The 15,663-nt window shown below is 41.3% G+C and overlaps 1 pseudogene; it reads right to left on the bottom strand.

Annotated features, from left to right (window-relative positions):
• Positions 1 to 13,373: 13,373 nt before the first annotated feature.
• LOC101654173 lies at positions 13,374 to 14,351 on the bottom strand (annotated as a pseudogene).
• Positions 14,352 to 15,663: the final 1,312 nt, after the last annotated feature.

The following is a 15,663-nucleotide window of genomic DNA, read 5'->3' as shown; positions in this document are numbered from 1 at the left end:
ATGTCACGTATGGAAGTAAAATTTTATTTGTGTTTTGATTTCTGCTTCGCCAAGATTTGGATACAGAGGTTTAATACAATTCCCCCCCCCCCTTAGGAAAATCCATCTCCATTTGTTTTGAGGTCTCATTTAAATGTCCCATGAAACAAAGACATTTAAAAATGTTAGTTTACTGAATAAATCGAATCTCTTGTGAAAATTATGTTCTCTGAGCTACTCATGCAGTAAATAAAACCAGACTGTGGAGCTGTTTACTGATGTTAGCTATTTTTCAGTGAAAGCCTTTAATAAAGTGACAGTTCATAAAATCTGTAATTCCAGTATAGTTCATTGCAATTTAAGGAAAGAAATTAATTTCTGAAATATTAAAAAACCTCATAAAGAGTAAAAATTATTAATCTTTCCCTCTTAGTATATAATAAAAACACAAATGTGAAAACTTCAAACATGAAGTTATAGGAATTCTTATTTCCCAAGTATTTTCTTCCCAAACATCAAATGATTTTGAGTTTTAAAGAAAATATGTGATTTTTTTGGTCTTAAACTTGTCCAGTGATTTGGGCAGGGTATGAGTAATGCTAATCTCAAATATGCATTTGTTCCAGTGTAATTAATAGTGTCATGTTTACAGTAGGCATTTATTTCAGTGAACGTTTACATCTACATTGAGGAAGATGCTCCTTCACAAAAAAATCCTTTGAGGTGGATTTTTTTTTCTTGGAGCAGAGGGAGTTAACCAGAGAGGATGTGATTTTTTTCACATGTACATTTCTATTCTTTGGGGCAATGTGTGTCTGACATCAGAGTCTGTCCTTATTTAAGTACTTGATGGCACTTCATGTGGTTCAGCTAAGTCCTGTATCCTGAAGGTGGGAGCCTTCTGCTATGAATGCCATGACCACTTACTCCTCCTACTCACTCAGCCCCTGGGCTCTCCTCTCCTCCTGCTGTGGCTTCTCTTCCCTGGAAAGGATTGCTATCTTATTCTTCAACCTGCACTTAAGACTGACTCAAGGGTGGGGTACGGTGCAAACCTCCTTGTCCTGCTATTCTGTACATAAAGTTAATTCATTTATCCCGATTTGATGCCAAATACATGTTATTTTATTTTCCTACCTTTAAATGTGGTGGATAAAATTTTAGGTGACTACAGAAAATGTGGAAACATTTCAATGCTTCCTTCTTAATGAAATGTCTAGGGCAGTGGTTCTCCACCTTCCTCAGGCCGCGACCCTTGAATACAGTTCCTCATGTGCTGGTGACCCCCAACCATACAATTATTTTCGTTGCTACTTCATAACTATAATTTTGCTACTGTTATAAATTGTAATGTAAATATCTGATATACAGGATGCATTTTCATTGTTACAAATGGAACATCATTAAAGCATAGTGATTAATCACAAAAACAATATGTAATTATGTATTGTGAAATATTTATTTCTAATGACAAATCAATGAAATACTATCTTCAAGCATGGTGTAGCATGGGTCACAGTCTTCACACCGGGTACTCACCTGTGGGCATATCTGCATGTGGGGAACCCGCTTGGAGACACATAGAGGGTGGTGTCTCAGTTCTAAGACCATTGGAAATATGTATTTTCCGATAGTCTTAGGCTACCCCTGTGAAAACGTTGTTCAACCTCCAAAGGGGTCGCGACCCACAGGTTGAGAACCACTGGTCTAGATGGATAGTTTCTGATGTAGCGATTGATCCTGTTTAGAGAATATAAAGGCTGGGTTGAAGAAAAAGCAAAAAAAAAAAAAAAAAAGGAAAAGAACAGTGGAGATATTCAGAAAGATGTTTTTACATAGTTTTACTGTCAAAAAGACAAACTTTACAAGAAGTATAGTGTGTGGCATACCAAGACATATGCACAGTATCAGAAGACAGAGGGTACTGTCACTTAGGCATCAGAATCTTAACCTTTCTTAACTCAAGTATCTCTGTACAAGAGCATCCAAAGAGGTCTTTAGGTGGGAGACTTGGGCATGCTGTGGAATGATTTACTGAGAAGAAGTAATCCTGTCCTTGTTCATACTCATTTATGGTGATCTCTGAATGACACACACAGGGTATCCTCTGCCAATCTCTAGTTCTCTTTTGCACCTGGACTTAAAACTGAAAAACCCAAATAACAAACTCACTACCGTCAAGTGGATTCTGACTCTAATTCTAGGTGCTGCTATTTTTTTCTAAGAGGACACATGGCATGACCTATATTAAGAGCTTATTGATTTAAAGACCCCTTTTAATGAATCTTTTACGATTTTAATTAATTTTTACCTCCATACAAGGGTAAAAAGTATCGCTACCAGGGTCTGAGTCCATTCTTTACAGAGGCGCTAAAACTTGCCTTTCTGATCAGTGGATGCCGAAAGACATGTTCTCTCTCTAATCTGTATGTCCTGGTCTCATTAGAATGTCTTAGAAAACAAAAGGTCCACTGAAAACTGTGGCTTCCAAGGGCATCTGCCGAGTCAGTTAAGTTCAAGGCAGAGTGGTCAGGTCAGAAGGTGGGGTGACTCATTTTGTGTGTGTGTATGTGTGTGAGTTGAGGGATAGAGGGGAATTCCATGGGGTAATCTTGACAGATTTTTTATAATCCAAGGACACAAGACCATCATGGGGGCTTATTAGGAAGATGTATTTTTAAAATGGAAAACTGTATTGTTGAGAAAAAGGCCAGCAACTTTTTGAGTTCAAGGGATTAAAAATAAACAAAACATGACAACCCACCTCGAGGGTAGTAAGGTCTGTCCTGTGAAATTTCATTGGGAAATCTTATGTCAACCCTCTTACAGCTCCGATCTTGCCCCTTCAGACTTCTTTTATTTTTCAAACTCAGAGAATTCTCCAAAGGAACATTATTTGAGTCCCTGCAGGGTGCCCACACGACCATTTGACATGGTGTCAATTGAAGACAGTAGAGTTCTTTGGTAACAGGTTAGGGAGATGGAAAGCCGACTTCACATGTGAATAAACCTAGGTGGAGGATATGTTAAGAAAAAACATCATTTCACATTTTGAGATTTTTGCTTAATAAAAGTAACTATGATTTTGTAGCAATGCCTTTGGAATATCTCTTAGCTGTATAGAAGAACCATGACACATTTTGGAAGTGAAATCACTGCCATCCTTACATCCACAATTGCTTGTCAGAGAAAATGGTCCCTGACACTGCAGCTCTCCCTGCACCTGTGCCCTGGCATTGTTTAGAGATCAGTACCTCTCTCAACCATCCCTTCTCTGCCAGTCTGTCACCCTGTGGTGACTTGCGAGCTGCTATAATGCTAGCAGTTATGGTGGTAATAATTTCTTTTGTAAGAATGAATACCAGACCAGTTCCAAGGAGTTGGAGATGGAAGATGTTCTGAAATGTCTGACTCTTCCAAGATACTCCTTTGCCCCATTCCTCACTCCTCCCCCACTTCTCCCTTGCATATATCTCACATTCCTGGGTTCTGTGAGTCATTGCACTTTCCCATAGAAGCTCATGAAACTTTGAGGAAATGTCTCATGTAGAGGTGGGGGATGTTTAGTTCAAAATCCCAGGGTCAGGCTGAGGTGAGCCAAATGCAGGGTCCAGAGTCAGAAGCAAAAAATGTCTCAAAGCTACAGCAGTTCTTCTTGCTTCTATGTAAGCTCAGTCAGGAAAATAGAGAACTGGCTCTCCAGGGAGGTGATGTATATCAAACTGTATGCTGGCACCATTATATAGCCAAGGAAAACAAAGGATGTGACCTCGTTCACACCCAATAGTCCACACCCTCCACCAAGGTCAGGTCTCCATCCCAGCTCACTTCTGAAGGGACCACAGTTATATAAAGTCCAGAACCACATTACACTATATAAAGAGCCAGGAAAATAGAGAACTGGCTCTCCAGGGAGGTGATGTGTATCCAGGGAGGTGATGCATATCGAGCTGTATGTTGGCAAGTATATAGCCAAGGAAAACAAAGGATGTGACCTCGTTCACACCCAATAATCCACACCCTCTACCCAAGGTCAGGTCTCCATCCCAGCTCACGTCTGACATCAGTGTAGTAGGGATTGCCCTTCAATATGGGACCACAGTTATATAAAGTCCAGAACCATGTTACACGATATAAAGAGCCATGGCTAGAAGGGCCACATTAATTGACCATAGGTCAGTTATGTCACTAGTATTTAAAATACCAGCAGGATTGCCCAGAATAAGCAGGTTTTAGCAAAACTTCCAGACTAAGAACAGTCTATGAGGAAGGAATTGGCTGTCCACTTCTAAGGAATTTGCCACTGAAAAGTTTGTGAATAGCAGCAAAATACTGTCAGATTCTGAAAACCTCATAAATATCAGCAGAACATTGTCAGAGATGGTGTCAGAAGACAAGCCTCTCAGGTCTGAAGGTACTCAAAATATGACTGAGGGGTGTGTGTGTAGGGGGGGGGGCTGCCTTCTCAGAGTAGATTCGACCATAATGGCATGGGTGGACTAAAGCCTTCAGGACTTTCATTTGCTGATGGGACATGACTCAAAATGAAACAGAAACAGCTGCAACTATCAATTAATACTTAGAACTTGGAATGTATGAAGTATGAATCTAGTAAAATTGGAAGTGACTAAAAATGATGGGAACCACATAAAGATTGATATCCTTGGCATCTGTGAGATGAAACGGGTTGGTATGGGCCATTTTGAATCAGACAATCATATGGATTACTGTGACGGGAATGACCAATTCAAGAGAATGGTGTTGGATTCATTGTCAAAAAGGACATATCAAGATCAAACTTGAAGTGCAATACTCTCTGTGATAGGATAACATTTATCCTTATACAAGGGAATTCAGTTAATACAACTTATTCAAATTTAAGCAACAATCACTAAAGCTAGTGATGCAGAAATTGAAGAATTTTACCAAAGTCTTCGATTTAAAATTGATGAAATATGTAACCAAGATGCATGGATAATTATTTGAGTTTGGAGTGAAAAAGTTGCCAACAAAGGAAAGGAACAATAATGGGAAAATATGTCCATGGAGATAGAAACAAAGCTAGAGATTGCATGATAGAATTTTGCAAGACCAATGACTTCTTCATTGAAAATACCCTTTCTTCAATAATACAAAAGGCGTTTATACCCATGGACTACTCCAGATAGAACACACAGAAATCAAATGGAACACATCTGCGGGAAGAGGCAATGGATAAGCTCAATTTTACCAGCTAAAACCAAGCCAGGATCCACCTGTGGAACAGACCATCGATTGTTCACAGGTGAGTTCAGTTTGAAGCTGCAGAAAATGAAAACAAGTCTTCAGGCGCCAAAGTAACCTTGAGCCTATCTCACTTGAATTTCAAGAACATCTCAGGAATGGATTTGATGCATTGACCATTAATGAGAGAAGAGCTGAGGAGCTGTGGGATGACATTAAGAATAGCATACTTGAAGAAAGCAAAAAGCCATCGACAAGACAGGACAAAAAGATCAGAGTGCATGTCAAAAGAGACTTTGAAACTTGCTCTGAATCAGAGAGTAACTAAGGCAAATGGGAGAAATGATACATAAAAGAGCTGAGCAGACAATTTCAAAGAGCAGCTGGAGAAGACAAAGTAGTCGTCACGCAATGTGCAAACACCCAGAGTCAGGAAACCCAAAAGGAAGAACCCTCTCGGCATATCTTAAGCTGAAAGAATTAAAGAAACCTTCAAGTCTGGAGTTGAAACATTGAAAGATGGATTCTATGGGCAAAATATCAAGTGATGCAGGAAACATCAGAAGGAGATGGAAAGAATATACAGAATCACTGTAACAAAAAGAGCCAGTCCACATTTCACCAGTTCAGGAGGTAGCATATGACCAAGAACTAATGCTACTGAAGGGAGAGGTCCAAGCTGCACCGAAAGCATGAGCCAACAAGGCTTCAGAAATTGCTGGCATACCAATTGCAATGCTCCAACAAACTGAGGAAGCACTGGAAACACTCTCCTATCTATGCCATGCAACTTGGAAGACAGCTACGTGTCCAACTGATTAGAAGATATAAAGATTTGTACTTTTCCCCAAGAAAGATGACCAAACAGAATGCCCAAATTATAGAACAATTTCAATGATGTTACATACAAATAAGAATTTGGCTGAAGATCATCCAACAAAGGTTGTAGCAGTCCATTCACAGGGAGCTGCCAGAGGTTCACGTAAGATTCAGAAGAGGATGTGGAACAAGGAACATCATTGTTGATGTCAGATGGATTTCGGTGAAAGTGGAGAATACCAGAAAGCTGTTTATTTGTGTTTTATTGACCACGCTAAGGCATTTATCAGGGGATCATAACAAACTGTGTATAGGCTTTAGAAGAATGAAAATTCAAGAACACGTAATTATGCTCATGCAGAACATTACATGTATCAAGAGGCAGTTGTATAAACAAAACAAGGGTATACTTCATGGTTTAAAATCAGTAAGGGTATGTGTCAGTTTGGGTTGACTAGAGAAACAAATCCAGGCAGACTCACACGTGTATAAGAAAGAGCTTTATATAAAGAATAATTGTACATTAAGAAAACAATCCAATCCAGTCCAGATCAAGTCCATAAGTATGATATTAACCCATATGTCCAATACCAATGTATAAAGTCCTCTTCAGACTCACAAAGCACATGCAATGACAACATGCAGGAAGATCACAAGTTAGTGGGTGGGAAGTCTTGTGGATCCAGTGGCATTGTAAGCATGTCAGCGCTGGCAGGGGTCTCCATGTGGCTCCTCCAGCTCCCAGGGCTCTGGGTGCATCAGGGTAGCTGCATGTAGCTTCTTGTCAGAAATGTCTCACAGAGAGTGAGCACATGTCCACCTCTGGCGAGCTATTTATCTCCTTAGCGTTTCCAAATGAGGTCATCAAGTTGGGACCTGATTGACAGGCTAAATTCTACCCCTTCACCCTTAATACTCAAATTGACAACAGATTATGTAACTACCACAGAGTTGTATCCTTTCACCAGACTTATTGAGGCTGTATGTTCAGCAAATAATTAGAGAAGCTGCAGTATATGCAGAAGAACTTGGCCACATGGTTGGAGGAAGGCTTATTAATCTCCTGCTTGCTGAAAGTGAGGAGGGTGAAGATCAAGGATTGCAGCCTTCAATATGGATTACAACTTAATGTAAAGAAAACCAAAATCCTCACAATTAGACCAATAGGTAAAATCATGATAAATGGAAAAAAAAATTGAAGTTGCCAATGATTGCATCTTGCTGGGATCCACAATCAATGCTTAAGGAAGCAGCAATCAAGAGATCAAGTGACTCATTGCATTCGTAAATTTGCTGCATTAGTCTTCTTTTTTTAAAATTACTAAATCATTTTATTGGGGGCTCTTATAGCTCTTATAACAATCCATACATCAATTGTATCGAACACATTTGTGCACATATTACAATGGTGCACCTAACCCAAGCTATGGCATTTTAATCATCTCATATGCCTGTGAAACGTGAGCATTGAGCAAGGAAGACTGGAGAAGAGTCGATCCATTTAAATTACAGAGCTGGTGAAGAATATTAAAAATACCATGGACTATCAAAGGAAGGAACAAGTCTGTCTTGGAAGAGGTACAGCCAGAATGCTCCTTAGAAGCAAAGACAGCGAGACTTAGTCTCGTGTATTTTAGACCAGGAGAGACCAGTCTCTGGAAAAGAACCTCCTGCTTAGTGAAGGGGAGGGACCGTGGAAAGGAGGAAGATCCTGTTCAAGATGGATTTGCATGACGGCTGCAGGGATGGGATGGAATATGACAGTGAGTGTGAGGACGGTGTAGGACTGGGAAGTGTTTTGTTCTGTGGTACATGGTGTAGCTCTCATTTGAAATGGACTCAATGGTACCTGACAGCAATAGCAACAGCATTTGTGATCCAACCCTAGTGGTACTGGGCTGCTAACTGCAAGGTCAGCAGTTTGAAACCACCAGTCACTCCGTGGGAGAAAGCCTGGGCTTCCTACATCCAGAAAGAGTTACAGTTTCAGAAACTCTGAGACAGTTTCACCCTGTCTTATCAGGTCTCTGGGAGTTGGCATTGATTCAATGGCAGTGAGCTTAGTTTTGGAAGGGTAGGACATTTTTGTTCTTTTAGTGAGAAACTTTTTTCTTAGTGGGGAGAGGAACATTCCCCTGTAGCACTGAAACTTGGATGTCGGGGGCGCTTCATTTAACATCATTTCAGAAATAGCACACGAAGGACCTTACAATTTAATCTCTTCCTTATGATAAGAATCAGGTTTCGTCAGGACATAATGATCAGGCTCTTTAGTATGATTGACACAGTGGCTGCAACAGTGAGCTCACACATAAGAACGATTGTGAGGATGGTACAAGACTGGTGGTGGTGTTTCATTCTGCTGTACATGATATTGCTGAGAGTTAGAACCATCTAACCTAACAACTACAACAACAATCCTTTATACTTAATGGTCTACAAAAACTAGGCTATTTATAGAAAGTATTCACTCTTCAAGTTTTGAAATATGCATGCCCTCCTACTTATAGGCAGAATATTTTTGATTACGTCTTGGAAGTTTATCCTTGCAGGTTAGATAGACTTGAGCAACATGTGTTTCTATGCGTATGCTATCCAGTTATTTCCTAACTGGCACAAGACACATTTTAATAAATGATCACCTGAAAGCAATTAGGACCTGATTGAATTAATGTACTTTCCAAATTATTTCTTTTTTTGAAAACGAATGGAATTGTGTATCTGATAGTGAATGTTAAAGTTTTATTATTTAAGAATTTTAGCTTAAAACAAACAAGGCAACAGTTATATTTTCTTGGGCAGTTAGTGGAGAAAATGTAAATTGATAGCTATATGGCAATAACTGTGTGCTTATATAATTTCTTTGTTTATTGGGGAAAATATAAAAATATTTTAAAAAATCACTGTGGAGCAGAATTATAAACTTGGAATTTTTCTTCCTTAGTACTCAGTGTGATTCGATGTTTAGTATCTAGGGTGAGAGCTGAACTATCTGAGATATTGTTAGATATCTCAGAGGAGAGATACACCTTGGTCCTTGAGTCTGCGTGAGAAAGAAGTCACACCGAAGCCTGGTTTGTGATCCAAGTGAGTTTTATGAGCGTTAGAAGAAGCTTCAGGTTTACACGGCACCCACAGGGCTCCTCTCGAATGTGCAGCCTGCCTGGAAATTGCTCGCAAAGTCACGTGGTCAGCTCCAGGCTCCTGCCTTTTCAATTATTCCGCTGGGAGGCATGGTGGATAACCCTGATCTAACCCATTGGCTGGATTGAATTCACCTGGGCTAAGTGGGCCAATCCAGGTGCAGCACCCACCCAGGTGTACCTGCGGGAAAACTGAACCTCTGAGCATGTGCAGTGTGCCACTCCTTTGTTTCCATAGCTCGGACCTCTGGGCATGCATAATGGACGCCCCAGACCCTACGCTAGACTACCTAACAATATTAAGTATGATAATTTAAAGAACTGCTCAACGCAGGGAATTTATTAGCTTCTCTTTCAGAATTCAGATTAAGTGACAATATTAGCCTTTTTTGCATCACCTGTCCCCTCCCACCACCTCTTTATTTTACATAAAATGACTCAGTTGCTGAAACTGGAATTTTCAGGAACACAGTAACTGTGTTAGAGACTTTACCTGCCTTCCCCTGGAGAAAAATGGAAATGCTTTCTCTTCTAAAGTCAAGCTGGGAGTGGGAGAGGCTCCAAGAGGACCCATCTTAAAGAATGGAGGTTGCTATGAAAAGGAGAGATGTACTGGAATTATGTTTCCTACTTGAGGTCTGCTTAGCCTGCAGATTTCCTGGTCTGCCTGGTGGCCTGTTTCAATAGAGGAGGAAGCAAAGACAAAATGTTGGCATGGTGGAGAAAGCCTCCGCTCCCACCATCTGGTAACAAAGATAAGATTGCATGTACAACCTGGCTTTAATAGGCTTGTCCACTTGGCTAGTTTGTTTCTAGATAGGGAGACCTTGCAGGGAAAGGGGTTGGTCATATTCCCAGAGAAGAGTTGGGATCAGAAAGAGAGGTTGCTTTGGGGATTATATTTTAACAGAGAATGTGCTCTGCTAAAATTTGAGACAATACCTCTGAAAGCTTTCCTAAGAACTTGTACAGGCTCCACAATAGAGGCAGTACTTGAATGACTGTCACATAGTACAATACCATCTAGTCAAAGAAGCAAAGAAGGCCAATACAAAGAGAACTATAATAGCAGTCAATTAAAATAGACATCCCTTCTTTTCCTTCTCCCTTCTCTATAACTCCAACACACTGACGGAACAAGGGCGAGGAGAAAGAGGGCTAAAGGAAGACAAATGCTGTGGAAAACAGAAAGATTTCTCCTAAGTATATGTTAGACTTAGGACACTGCTTGCAGCTAATGGTAAATGATTGTCAAGTTACCTCCCTGAAGGCGGTCAGCTGCCAGACTACTGTCTGGTCCCACCACAAGTAGGGTCCACTCCCTGCTGTAAAGGACAATGGGCTACTTCTCCCTAAAGGCTTGCAATCTTGGGTTTGGTTCCTGTAGGTGGGGTTTACACCTTACTGATAATGGTTTCAATAGTGAGCCAGAGAACCAGTCAAATCGGCTCATTGACATCCAGAGTTAGGCTGCCATCCTGAATCTAGGATCTGCCCATCTTGTCACATGTGTACCCCCTTTACCTCCCATTCCTATTACTAGATACCTCTAGATCACCCCTTCCCATTATTGTATTACCTAGGGTACAACCCTTTCCTGTGACTTATGTCGTCTTCACCTGTAATTAGGGGGCTTGCCCGTCCCCAGAAAATATAAAAGCCTTGGTTAGCAATAGTATCTCTCTCTCTCCACGGTAACCACCAAGTGAGGCTGAGGTGAGCATGCTACCATGAGATGTGTCTGATTATTTCATTCTTTATTTCATTCTCCATTATTTCATTCTCTTCTATTTCTCATGCTCTCTATGACTTTACTATAATCTTTACTTATTATCACTATAAATTGCACCTACCGGACCGGTGATGATGTGTTAGGGACTGATCAACCCTGACAAAATGTGGACACACAGACTTCGTCCAACCCTGATCCAACATCCCCCTGAGAAGGTTAACTCTGTCCTGATGCTTGGGGTTGACAAAGTTGAGGTTGAATTGGGTTTTAAAAACCTCAAATGGAATCTTTGAAACATGACAGTACTCTGCCCAGAATACGAGTATGGCATTTATGGGTGGAAAAAAGGTATTTGAGAAAGCAGTATTGAAAGGAGTGATTGAAAAAAAAAACCAACCCAACAAAAACAAGTCCATATTTATATCTGCACTGTTTGAGATTGCAGTCTATACATTTTGATAGAATGTCATTTATTGGTTTGGGTAATGGAATGAGGAACTGAGGGAGGAAGGTATAAGGAAGTGCCACTTCATTATCCCTTCAGCTGCTAGAAGCAGGAAGGATCTCAAAATTTTGAGCACTAAGTTACAATTAACAAAATTGTTGTGATTGTGTTTCCAAAGGGTTCCAGATGAGAACATTTTTTGGGGGTATGGGTCCCCAACACTCGAATGGGTCCTAAGGAGCAACTTGGCGATTGTGGAAAATGATAAAGCCAGACAGTGGGGCACAGGGGCTCTTTGTCCCTATGTCAGGACCAAGAAAGTGAATGCGTCTTTCAATGGGGATATATAATGGCATAGAAGTCATACTGTGAGCACACATCATAATCAATGGGCAATATTCTAAGCAATGCAATATGAAACAATGAAAAATGACAGCATCTTGACCTAGTGCTAGTGGACCTCGAATGCCCCTGAGCCCTCCCCAGAGGAGTAAACAGAGTTGGCTACATTTTCCCCAGGTCAGGGTGCAGAACCTGATTGCTCTTATCTACAGATAACTTTCAGGCACAGTGAAGACACAGATACAGGAATGGTCCATCCTTATGGCAGCTCCTTTATGACAGTTCCTTTATGGAGCGTTTTTGTTTAGCCTTGAAAATGTCTTCTTATAAGGCATCATCAGAACAAAAAATCTTAATATAGTGAATGATTGGGGGGAGTGTGGAGTGGAGACCCAAAGCCCATGAGTAGGCCAGTGGAGATCCCCTTGCAGAGGGGTCTCGGGGAGGAGATGAGCCAGTGAGGGTGCGATGTAGCAAAGATGAAAAATACAACTTTCCTCTAGTTCCTAAATGTTTCCTCCCCGCTCCCACTATCATGACACGAATTCGACCTTGCCAGTCTGGCTAGACCAGAGGAGGTACACTGGTACAGATAGGAACTGGAAATACAGGGAATCCAGGGCGGATGATCCCTACAGGACCAGTGGTGTGAGTGGCGATACAGGGAGGGTAGAGGGAGAGTGGGTAGGATAGAGGGAACCGATTATGTACAAGGAACTATATGTGACCTCCTCCCTGGGGGATGGACAATCGAAAAGTAGGTGAAGGGAGATGTCGGACAGGGCAAGATATGACAAAATAACAATTTATAAATTATCAAGGGCTCAGGAGGGAGCGGGGAGCGGGGAGGGAGGGGAAAAATGAAAACCTGATGCAGAGGGTTTAAGTGGAGAGGAAATGTTTTGAGAATGATGAGGGCAATGAATGTACAAATGCACTTTACACAATTAATGTATGTGTGGATTGTGATAAGAGTTGTATGAGCCCTTAATAAAATGATTAAAAAAAAAAGAAAATGTCTATTAAGATTTGTTTATATCTCATAATCATGAGGGTCTTCCCCCACCAGGGTTGGCTTTCCAGACCTGTAATAACGAGCATAGCTACATTTAGCTACATTTCAATCTCATCTCGTCCCTCAGTTTACCACAAACAAACAAACAAACAAACAATCTCATGCCCTATGCAAAGCAACTTTATTTTCCTTTATTAAATCAGAGGTATGTTGTCAGTTATGTCAGCACTCAGGGGAATCACTGTGAATCTGTTCTTGCTGATGGCTCCCCGGAACCCCTCAGAGATGTCACTTTGCCTAAGGATGCAAATTGAGTGCAGGAAGATGGTAAAGTATGCAGTCTCACAGAGAAATTGTAAGAGTCCAGAGAGTCAGAGACACATGTTTTCAAGCAAGGGCATTTTGTATTAATATGTAAGGAGTCCTCACTTTATGCTGAAAGATAAAAGTTTACAAGATACTTTGCCTGTATTCGGTCTTACAGGGTTACTTTACATGCGGCTGCTGTTCAGTTGTGATCCATAGTGACCCTGTCAACATCAGAATGAAACCCTGCCCGGTCCTGAGCCAACCTCCTAACTGTCATGTTTGAGCTCATCATTAGGCCACTGTGCCCCTCCATCTCCCTGAGGCCTTCTTCTTCATTCTGGTACAAAGCGATTCCACTTTTATTCATTAGGATCTGACATCATAAAACACAAAAGACAGATGAGGTAGCAGAGCCAGGTAGCTCTTCAAGCAAGCACCAAGGCACAGGACCAAACATGCTGGGGAAACCATATGAGTAGTGGGAAGCAACACCCTCGGTGGGTGGGTTTGGACACAAGAGTGCTCCAGGACTACTCGAGTCATCTGCTTCAATGGATGATATCTGAGCTGCTTGGAGCTCATGTCTTGGGCCCCTGAAGGCACTGGGTGGAGGAGGGGACTCATGTCCACCTTCTGCTCTCAGTGGGTGAGTGGCTCTCAAAAGGTGGACTTCCCACTAGCAGCTCATAGCAGAGCACTGGATACACCATAGATCCATTTACTCATCATACGTTCTTCCCTCAGATCTTCTCTGGGGGCAAGTAGTCCCAAGTCCCACACACTGTCTTTCTCCTTAGAGAGAGAGTGTGCATAGACCAGGCAAAGTCTGCAACCTTCACCTCCCCCCTGAGTCCCAACAGCAGGTTCCCCGGCTCACTGTCCCTGTGAATCACCTTCTTCTGCTGGCAGTAGATCAGGGCCTCTCCCAGCTCCTCCGTTATCATGCCTGTGTGCTGCTCATCCGGTCTGTGACTCATTTGCAGCGCCTTGTAGGGCTCACCCCTTGGAGCGTATTCTAGGATAAGGTACACCTGCTGATGATCATGGAAATAGTTGTAGTGGCACAGGATATTGGGATATTGTAGATGGGCCTGGAGTTCAATTTCCTGGAGCAGCTGAGGCTCCAATTGTTTCTTCTCTATCTATGATTTAGAGAGCTGTCAGGTCCATGAAGAAGTGGTTCTTCTTGAGACGAGCCAGGTACACATTGCCAAGTTTCCCCTTGCCCTGCCAATGCCCAATCTCAAAGTCATCAATCCTTAGACAGTGCTCTATTCTCTTGGCATCCACCCTCCTTCTTGGGTCTCCGTTCTCATCTCCCTCACCTGTTGACTGAGCATGCATATGCTTGCTGGTATCTTTGCTGCCACTCACGAGGAAAGATTTGTTGGCCTGTCAATGCCTTCCTGGGCCCTTCTTTTTGGAGCTGCAGGTTTAGCCCCATGGAATCCGGATAGCCTGCCTCTCAGAGATTCTTCTCAGGTCTTCTCTTTTTCAATGTCCTTCCATTTTACCAAACATGATGTCTTTTTCCAGGGACTGATCTCTTCTGATAGCATGTCTAAAAATTGGACTTTATATAGCACTATTAAATCATAATTGAAGGTTTCTCTTCTTGATATTATGATCTTATAAAAAAATGAGATGAAATGAAAATCTCATTCCAATCTATGAATATAAAAGGGGAACATGAAAAACTCCCATTCCAAACAATTACCTCTTAAGGAAATGGTGTGGGGGCCACGTCCTACCACCCTCGGTGCACATACATGGGAGGACAGTTCAACTCCACACCAGCCGACGGTTGGTATGTTGAATTGGTTTAGACCTTAATCTATCACATTACCTCAAATCTGTGAAAATGAAGCACAAACTATGAGACTATAGCCTCTTTATAAAAGAAGTCAAACAATTCTCTCTTGGAACACTTAGAATATTTACCTACTTTACCCCAAATCTCAATGCTTTAAATGATGGTTAAAGAATTTAAGGGCTCACTATACATGGCTAAATGGTTATTTAGTCTACTCTCAATGATAATGCCGGGTGAAAAAAAATTATTAGTTGGGATTTAATACATATATAATATCATTCCAAATTTCAATCATGCCAAGTAGAATGTGCAATTGGTACCACAATCAGTTTCTAAACATTCTTTGTCTACATGGGCTCCTTTTTGATGTAGCAGATATTGAATGCTAAACTCATGACTTCCTTTGAGAAAACAGTGAATTGTGTGGTGATATTCCCTTGAGTGTGACCTTTGGAGTCACACATCTACCTTTGAATTCTAGATCCACTACATGTCACACACACCTTGTTGCATGGCCTTGACCTATTTATATAATCTGTCTAAGCCTAAAATGGAAGCAATTATAGTGTTTATCTCAAAAGTTATTGTGAAACTAAAGGAGATAATTTATAAAAAGCTCTTAGCGCAGAGTCAGGTCTTTAGTCACAAATTAGTAAATTCCATCTGTGATTCTTCAGTCATGGCCCAGTATGAGCACATGCCCCGGCACACACACAGGGGCACAGTGCTATCTATGCTGCGAGGCTGTCTTTCTTTCTCTTTCTAATTTAGATGCTTTCCTTTTGATCACCTCTTTCTGGCCAGTCCTTGATGCTTCTCAACATGCTTTCCCATCTGTGCTTT

The sequence above is a fragment of the Echinops telfairi genome, unplaced genomic scaffold (assembly GCF_000313985.2).
Source record: "Echinops telfairi isolate 266 unplaced genomic scaffold, ASM31398v2 ScPeMD7_3;HRSCAF=10, whole genome shotgun sequence".
NCBI lineage: Eukaryota > Metazoa > Chordata > Mammalia > Afrosoricida > Tenrecidae > Echinops > Echinops telfairi.
Note: the sequence above shows the minus strand (reverse complement) of the source record. Positions and strands in the feature narration are given on the sequence as shown.